Below are 9,862 nucleotides of genomic sequence, written 5' to 3' on the forward strand. Positions count from 1 at the left end.
TGTACGTTATAGTTTTTTTCTTATAATTGAGTGTACATAATTTGATTTTATAATTTCGTTATTGTTGTAGGAGGTGGAGATCACAGGAGAATAAACATGCAACGGGCACAGCTATTGTGTTGTCGGAAGATAGTTATCATCCGAAGAGGTCACCTTAGAGTCATTGTAGGTGGTCGGCATTTGTAGAGTAAGACGGTTATTGTTTATGAATATAGGGCATGTTGTATTAATGTCGTCTAATTCATCGTAACTTTAGTTTATCAGAAAACTCGATAGGTTTAAATTTATAATTTAATACAAAATACCATTTTTTTCATCTTATCATGAGCATCCGTGGAGGATGTGATATGTGCGCACATTCTTTATAATCACCTTCATCATCAATCAATGAATTTTATAATCATAATTATTGATTGCCATAGATTGCTTGCTCTAAGGATTTACGTATACATGCAATACCTCCCTTCACATTCTGGTGCAGTGAATTGTTTTCCTGTGTTAGTTTGTTTAACATTTAAAGCAACCACCTACTATGTATGTGAAAGTTTCACAATAATTTTATCATGGTTGGTTTTAAAAATTATGTTGTGCAATGACGTAAGGTCATTTGTTCATGTTTTGTCTATTGAGAAAATAGAGGAAGAAAGTATAACAAGTTTAATTTCTGACCCTAACTTTAGTCTGAACTTTGAACTCCTTTTCTTCCAAGTTGTGTGCTGAGACTTCCAGATATATTAGTACTACTAATGTACTCCCTCCGTCGAACGAGTTGCCAACATAACGACATTGTGGATTACTGACCCGAAAAAAAAAAAAGAGAGAGAGAGGGGAAAAATCCCCCAGCCGCCTGAAAACCGCTTCACCTCTCTCGCCGGCGGTCTCATCAGTTTTCTACAGGTCGCCGGCGAGAGCCTTTCTTCCTCCTCAACTTTTCGTTTTGCGATTTCCGTCGTATGCTTTCAATTTCATGCTCTTTTCCGGTGGCTCTTCAAATCGGCGTTACTAGGCTCTTCAAATCGGCGGTACTAGGAGTGACACTGACAAGGGATTAGCATTTGATATTGAACAAGACAAGAAAGGCATCATTTGTAAACTTCTTTTGTGGAGTTGTGGCTATTATCTTGTTAAGAATGGTGAGCTCAAGCCTTTCTTTGTCGATGGGTTAAAACCTCAAAAGGTTTATTCCTGTTCCTTTCTTTCAAGTCTTTCTATCCTATGAGTTTTATGCTCTTTGATCTTTAGTTCGATCGGTCTAGTGTTTGATCTGGGTTCCGTTCTGTGTTTTCCCTCTTTGATTGTGAGTTAAGTCTGGCTTTTTCGGGGTAACACGATCTTCAGTTGCTTTATTTTGTTGTTCATATAATCCTGGCCGTTTTTCCTATCTCAGATGGATTATAAATTCCTTCTTCTTAATCTATGTGATTTGTTTGTTGTGGTGGATAATGGTGTCGATGATGATGATCTTGCTAAGTTGGATCTGGAATTGGGGGTTCCTTCTATCTCCAATGTTCATCTGGTGAAAGACAGGGGTAACTCCCTTTTCAGGGAAGGGAATTTCGTTTTGGCTGCTCGTCTCTACACTCAAGCGCTTAAGCTTGTTTGTTTCCTAGGCCTTCCACCTACGCATGATCAGCCAGTAGCCATTTCACTCTATCTCTCCCTTGTCCTTAATTTAGCAGCTTGTGAATTAAAGTTGTCCCAGTATAATCGGGCGGTTTGTTACTGCACTTTTGTCTTATCTTTTGATCCGAGCAATGTTAAGGCCTTATTCCGTAGAGGCCTGTCTTTTAAGCAATTGAATTTTCTCAACGAAGTTGTTGGTGACTTTGAAAATGCTGTGAAATTGGACCCGCATAACAAAGATGTTAATCGGGAACTTCTTTCAGTGGCTGACCTTTTAGTTTTAAATGCTAATGGAAAACGGGTCGCTTATCCTTTTAACCCTCTGGGTTCAGTCAAGAAGGGTAAGAAACCTTTGCTTGAAAATGATGTTGTTAATAAATTTCCAATCCCTGATAAATTGGATGAAGCGTCTTGTAGTAGAGTTCCTTTGGTGACAGATGATGTTTCTCCTTCTCTTGCTGCAATTACAACTTCCACTACTGTTATTGATTCCGAAATCCTTTTTGCGACTTGTTCTGGCTTTAATATGGGCTCTGAAAACCAGATTGTTGCTACTGATTCTGGTGGTTCAGACTTTATTTCGAACTCTGAAAGCCTTAATGAGGCTTATCCGGCTTTGCCAACTAAGGATGATTGTAATCCCTCCAATAATTTTACCTCAAGATTTGGAAAATATTCCTTCTCCAACAAAAAACATCCTAATAATAATTTGCGTTTGTCGTCCGAAGATTATGAGAATTTGTTGCTTGGGAAGAATCTCCTTTTTTTCCATCAACGATCTTTGTCATCCTTGAAGGTTCGTCCCCTTATCTCTACAAATTTTATTTCGACGGGAACTCCCCATGAAGTAATTTCAAGGGAAGCAGCAGTTCCCATTCCGTATCCTTTACAAGAAGAACATCGTCAGCTTTCGCATTCGCATTTGGGGTCTGAGAATGAGAGTGATAAGTTGGATCATGAGGCTGTTTCGCATATTGCCAAGAAGAAACGGCTTTCGTCTGATTCGTCCGTGGTTAGCAAAATATCCTTGGTTCAGTTTCAATTTGTTGCAGTCAAAGAGAACTCGAGCATGAAGTGTTGTCGCAGGGTGCAGCTTTCCATTCGTAGGGCTCGAATGGCTAGGTCTGGTGCTATTTCGAGGAAGAGATCGCGGGTTTCGATTGACAATTTACCCTTTTTTTGTAGGTACAGCGAGAATGCTAATGTTAATGATGTTGCAGTTAAAAGGTCTAAAAGGAAGGAACCTGAGTTGCTACAGTTCGAGGACTACTATCATCCACCTTTTAAGAAATGTCGTATTTCAGTTTCAACTAGTTTGGCTTATAATTTTCGCTCGGTTTGTTTGATTTCTAATAGTCTAGGGGTATCTAATTCCCCTAGGTTTGTATTGTAAGTAGTTTTTTTTTTTGGTGTAATCGTAAACAGTGTAATTTCCTCTTTATGGTTTTATATAATAGTACACGTTTGTCTAAAAAAAATGTACTCCCTCCGTCTCGATCAATTGTTGTCTTTGATTTTGGCACAAAACCAAGGATAGATGTGAGAGTCAATTATTAGCTGACAAGTAGACCAAATTGAATGTGAATAATCAAATTGCTCATTAAATGCATTCGTAGAATAGAAATGACAACAATTGACTGAGACACCCAAAATAAAATAGGACAATAAATGACCAAGGATAGAGGAAATCTTATTTATGGTTTTTTAATCTTTCCTACCATTATACTCCGTAATAAGTAAATTTAGTGAAATATATTATTTTTATTTTGTATTTATAAAGGGTTAAAGAATACGGAATAAGGATGTATTTCTTGTGCAGCTCTGCCTATAATACCTCGTAGTTTCTAAGGCATTCACTCGACCGAGTAGACCGAGTGGACCGAGTATAACCAATACTAGACTTAGTGGAGTTGTTATAATGTTCGCTTATAGAAGGGTCGTCTTAAAACTGTCATAACTTGAGATCTAGATATGTTATTGATGTGATTCCAATTAGAGTTGATAGCTTGTTCTCTTACTATTCCAACAATAGGTCACACTCCCTAAATGACCAAGAAACGAGTGAGATATGACTGTTTTACGAAAACTGGTCATTGGTGAGAACTGTGTCGCACTCGACCGAGTGAAGTTCACTCGACCGAGTGAGTGACACTCGATCGAGTGGACTCGCCACTCGATCGAGTACCGTGTTTCCAGAACACGGAATTTATCCCTTTCTCCCCTAACCCTAAAATCATTTCCACCTTCCTCCTTTTCTCTCTAACTCTCTCTCTTCTCTTTAAAACCCTCATAAACACATTTATATGGGATTTAAGCTTGGATTAGAGGATTTCTCACCTTCTCCATCATCTTTTCACCTTGTAAGTTGAGATCTACCCCTTTTTCTAGTCTTATGAACCCTAAATTTTGGGGGGTTTTGATTGAGTTGATTAATTATTAATTATTGTTAATATATGGGTAATTAATGGATAATAATAAGGGGTTTTGTGTTGTATTATAGTATAGAGTGATTTGTGATAGTTATTATGTGATTTATGTAGGATGAGACGGTTTTATGAGATGGATACTTGGTGATTTCGACTAGCTTATGGATTATGCTAAAAGGTAGGTTAATCCTACTCGGTTTCAATAATGTGGTATTGTTTATGTTGTAAGCAGTCTCACATAAATTAGGGCATTTGAATTATAACATGTTTAGTGGTTAATTGCATCATTAAGAGGATGATTATGAGATGTTGGGTTATAATTCATGTATTGGTTGTATTTGTGTGTATGGAGGATATGTTGTTGTTGTTGTTGATTGTTTGGAGACGTAAGACGGTTAAAAGACCGTCTTAAGCTTTAGTCGCCTCTTGGAGCTTCCGACTCCAAGAGGGATGTGCACATTAATGGCTTGAGTTTGAAGGGACGCGTGTGGTTGAGACACGACGTCTGGCAGGGGATCCGGTTGGCTTCCGGACCTGGTACGTCTGGGCGTGTCCCGGTACTTATTTGTGGCTGTTGGTATGTCTGGGCGTGTCCCGGTACCAGTGTGGCTGTCGGTATGTCTGGGCGTGTCCTGGTACCGTGGTGGTTGTGGGTACGTCTGGGTGTGTCCCGGTACCGGTGTGGTGGTTGTTTGATAGCGTCACCATCATATTAGTAGTCATGTTGCATATTCACACACTTGAGTAGTGCCGCGCTTTATTTGTTTATTGAAACTGACGTTTGTGTGTCTGTGCATTATCACCTGTCTCTTTTGGGGTGGCTTGTATCGATCCATATGATAACCTTTGGTCATATGGGGAGCAGGCTAAGTACAGGTTGTTTGGATAGTACGCGAGAGACGGGACGAGCTTGATGAGTCACGAGACGAGTGTAGTTAGTTAGATGAGTATAGTAGCCATAAATTGTATTTATTCATTAGTTAATGGTTTGTAATCACTAAACTTGTCATTTATAATAAGTGTTTCTTTATTGTATCTCCGATTCAACGCCTCGGAAAACCGATAGGGTAACATCTACCAATTTCCTTGGCCGGGTAAGAAGGGGGTGTTACAAAATGGTATCAGAGCAACGATTTTGGAACCTAAACCAATGAATCAAAATGAACATAGGCGTTTCTAATAAAATGAACCCGGCATGAGTACAATAGGAGGTCAGTTTTGAGTGAGAAGGATACCTCATTTCAAACCTAAATCCTATTGTTTCGGTTGGTCACTACATGGGTGGTTATGAGTCGGGAAACGTGAAGTGAGATGTTGCATGAATTATGCTTTTGTTATAGTTTTGTGGAACATGTTGCACGATATAGAGGTGTGGTAATTGATAACATATTTAGTTGATATGATGGGAATTGAAATGTTTACTTGAGTGAGGTATATGTGATACAAGTAGAGGAATGTTTCACATGAAATGCATTTATTTGTATAAGTATTGCGTTTTTGAATAGGATGAGTTTGAAGCCGTAAATTGCATAGTGGATAGGATTCATGCATGATATAATTGTTCATATGATATGTGATAACATTTTTTAGTTGGATGAAAGTAATGATATGTATGTCATGTTTTGAGAATGGTTGTTACGTTTGGTATGTGACGGGCACTTGCCTCGTTCTTTCGCATTTTTCATACCGTATATGTGTTTAAATTTCCCTAATGCCATAGTAGGATGTGATTAGTAGTAATTGTTAGTAAAATAACCGCTAGTATAAGCCTAGTAATTCTTAGTCGGAAATTGCAAACGAAAGAGAGGCGCCCAGCCGAGTACGAGCTAGTACTCGATCGAGTACCAGTCACTCGGCCGAGTGAACCCTACCACTCGACCGAGTGGACCAATTTCCAGAAACTTTCAAGTTTCTGAAAGTGAGTCACTCGATCGAGTGGAGTGGGCACTCGATCGAGTGGACTGGCACTCGATCGAGTGGACTCAGCACTCGACCGAGTGCCATTTTCTGGGTTGTGAAATTTGCAAGATTTGTATTATTAGCTTGTTTCTTGCATTTCTTCATCATTTCTCATGGCAAAAATACCAAAATCTCTTGAAATATTTTTCTAAAACTCCATTGTGGATGATTGTTGCTTGGATCCACGTGATTCCTCCAAATTTGTTCCAATTTGATTTCGTTTAAATCCACGTGATTCCTCCAAATTTGTTCCCATCACTCTTAATTTGTTCCAATTTGATTTCGTTTAAATCCACGCGATTCCTCCAAATTTCACCAATTAAGTGCATGCCTTGTTTGATTCATTATATTATTCACCTTTTATACCATTTATGATGTCAAATGCAAAATTTTCATGTTGAATTTTGCCCAAAATTTTTCTTATGAACTCGAAAATATGTGTTTTCTTGAGTAAATAATTTAACTTGATATTCGTTGCATGATTTATCGTTTGACAAGGACTAAAGTTGGGTTGTTATCGCTAACTCTTATCATACATTAAAAATTTTATTTTTGATAATTTTGTCACGAAATTTTGAAGTTTGGATGTTCATGTTTGAGTTTCGATTTATTCTAATGCTTAAAACTTAGTTTAGTTGAGTAATGAGGCCTAAACATCTTGTCATGCTTAAGTTTTGACTTTCCTTTATCAATATCGACATGTATTATTTCGAATCGGAATTTAACCTTAAAATGCTTAACCAAAATCTTTTAAAATTTCATCTTATAACGAATGATTTTGATCTTTGCACTCAAAACATGATCCACTTCTCCTTGATATTTAATGCTTGTTGATGTTGCATTGTGCTGTATTAAGCTAGCCATTTTGCCTTACAAATCGCCTCAAGTTTTGACATGTGTCTTAGTTTTATCGAAAGCGACCTAATTTTGATTTTCATGCCTCATTCTTTGTCTAATTATGTCGTAAAATTTCAAGTGTTGTTTGTTGATGTTGGGCATAGCCTTAAAATTTGAAAATTTAGTTTTAAAGTTTTTTTGAATTTACTGAGTAATAAAACTTCAATTTTGTTAATAATGTTATGCATTGCCTTAATTTGGGAATCTTATCTTAGAATTTTGCTAATTTTGTTTTTATAATATACCATAGGGTATATGATTAAATTTTAAATCTTCATATTTAAAACATGGTTTCCTTGTCTCGTAGTGTTGAAATCTTCGTTAATAGTGTGATATTTGCTTATATATGTGTGTTAATGCCTTGTTTACTTTCTGGGTTGTATGGTCTGATCTTGATGAGTAAAGCCGTGTAGACATATATGGTTGTGTTGGAAAGGATGTGTAATGGGAGTTAGTCGATGAGTTTATGAGGGAAAATGGGGTACTAATAATGTGCAATGAGTGAATAGAGTATCTTGAGAGTTAGGAGCGGGAGACATGGGTTATGGTAAGTTGCTCAATGGATGTGGATTTGAGCCAAGTAGAGAGTTACATGTATGATGTGCTAGAGATTAAATCGGAATTGGTTAAATAGTGATGAAAGTATTGTGAGTAAAGGAATAGTGAATGGAAGTGGGTGTTTATAATCATATGTTACCAATGTAGATTATAAATTTAGAGATATGAGAACGTAACATGACTATTGACTTTTGAAGAAGCAATCTTTCATGCTAAGTAGTGTCGTTTTGTGATTAAGGAGCTATTATTTTGGTGATCCAAAGTTATGAGTGTGTTTAGTAGATTAAAAGGAGAAGTTGGGGGTGATTTTGTATGTGATTTATGTCGGAAATTGGGAATACAAGAAGGTGACTTAGCTTGCGTAAGGAGTCTTGAATTGAGTAAGAGGATCGTGTGAGGTAATTTGTGGATAATGAGTGACGTGTGATCTAGGTCGAACATTTGTTGATTAACTGAACTTATGGAAGTGAGTGAGGTTTGGGTTGCATGTTAAGAGATATTATCATTGTATATGGGTTGGAAATTTGGGTGGTAAATAAATGAGATTTGAATGGTGGAATAGTGAGAAAGCAATTGAGATACCTAAGGGTAGACTAAAGTGATAATTTGGGTTGTTTATAGTTGTGGGAATATGTAAATTGAATTCAAGGATTGACGAGAATTGAAAGATGGTAAGAAGAATTTATGAAATAGGAATATAAGAGTTTATTAGATGGAATTTGAGGTGATCAATGAGATTTGAGGGTACAAGATGTCTAGTAAGAGTTATAGTAAGAAGTGAATAACGAGACTATTTGAAAGTTAGTGTACATGTGTGATATGGTAATTGATGGTAGCCCTTGGAAAGTCGGTTTTCGGGGAGCGGTAATTGTGTTGTTAAGCTAGTTGATCATTGATGTTATATAGGGTAACCGTTTAATTTAAGTATGCATGCATGACAAGTGAGAGTAGTTGGTGAGATTTTGGCCTATCGGTGATAGTGTAGATGTTGTGGTAAAGTTGCCTCCCAATCGTCAAGTAAACCGTCTGTGGTATACATAGTGATCTTATGGTAGTGCCCAGTTGACCGGATTCCTTGAGAGTAATGAGTGGTTAGGGCCGTATCCATGAGATAGTATAAGTGTTGTGGCTACCGACGTGATTATTATGTTTGTTAATGAAGGTATGGTGATACCGTCGCAGAGTATAGGGAGAAAATAGAACGGTTGCGAGAAGAATTATGAAATAATATGTTTGTGTCGGTATAGTGTATCTCGGATGTTCTATCTTAATTCTGTAATGATGATGGCCATAGGGCCAAGAGTTATGCTTAAATTCGGTTATTTAATGGTGTGTTAGTGACCGTCGGAGTCTATTAGCATTTATGTGATGAAATGGGGAAGTTTGGAATCGAGTTGAAAATGAAAACATTCTGCCCCAGGTGACACTCGACCAAGTGCACCATACACTCGACCGAGTGGCCGCCTACACTCGACCGAGTGGCTTGCTTTTACCCTTATATTGTCAATACTCGACCTAATATTGAGTGTATACCCTTATCTCACGGTTATGTTAGTTGAGTTGTGTTTGGATGAACATGTTGACCTTATATAGGTGATATCCTTATGAACTGTTTACGTTTGACCATACAATGTGGCTTTTGAGTGTGATATAATTGAAAGTTGTTGGTTGACATGTGTAATTGGATGACAAGAATGATATGATAATCTTATTTGATTTTGCGTCAATTGAAGTGATTTTATTTAATTGTGTAAAAGTAAGATGAAAATGCAAGTTATGTGTCACATAGTGGTCATTACATGATAGTAATTGAGATCTTCCGTACAAGCAGAAGTATTGATGAGGAATGGGAACGGATATGGAAACACGTGTGTGATCACATGGTGGATTTGACGCGGTATATGCTGTTGAAGTTAGTGTCCTCCACAATAGTGCGTTTACATAATAAATCTCATTAATGGAATATCATCAGATATATAATTATTTGATCCTCGTCAGTTGATTAACGTAAATCGATAACGGTTGGCTGACTAGAGTTTGACGTTATTGTCGTGAGACGGCGGTGATCAACTGACCCCTTTCGGTCACACCTAAAGGAACGAACCCCAATTGACAACTAATTAATTGTATGAGATACAATTTATTTAGTCCCTTGATTTATAGACTAAGAGGTTAGTCGATTATTTTAGAGAGATTTCGAGTTGCGAACTCGAGGTACGGCAGTTATTATTTAATTATGCGATAATTGAATAATAAATTTTTGGGAGACGGGTTTTAGTTAATTAATTTTTAATTCATTAAAATTGTACTAATTGATTAATGTAATTAATATTACTACGTAAATAATATGTGTAGTGGTACACGTATATTTACGAAGTGATTTGGACGAATTAATTATG

This window comes from Silene latifolia, chromosome Y (genome assembly GCF_048544455.1).
Source record: "Silene latifolia isolate original U9 population chromosome Y, ASM4854445v1, whole genome shotgun sequence".
Lineage (NCBI taxonomy): Eukaryota > Viridiplantae > Streptophyta > Magnoliopsida > Caryophyllales > Caryophyllaceae > Silene > Silene latifolia.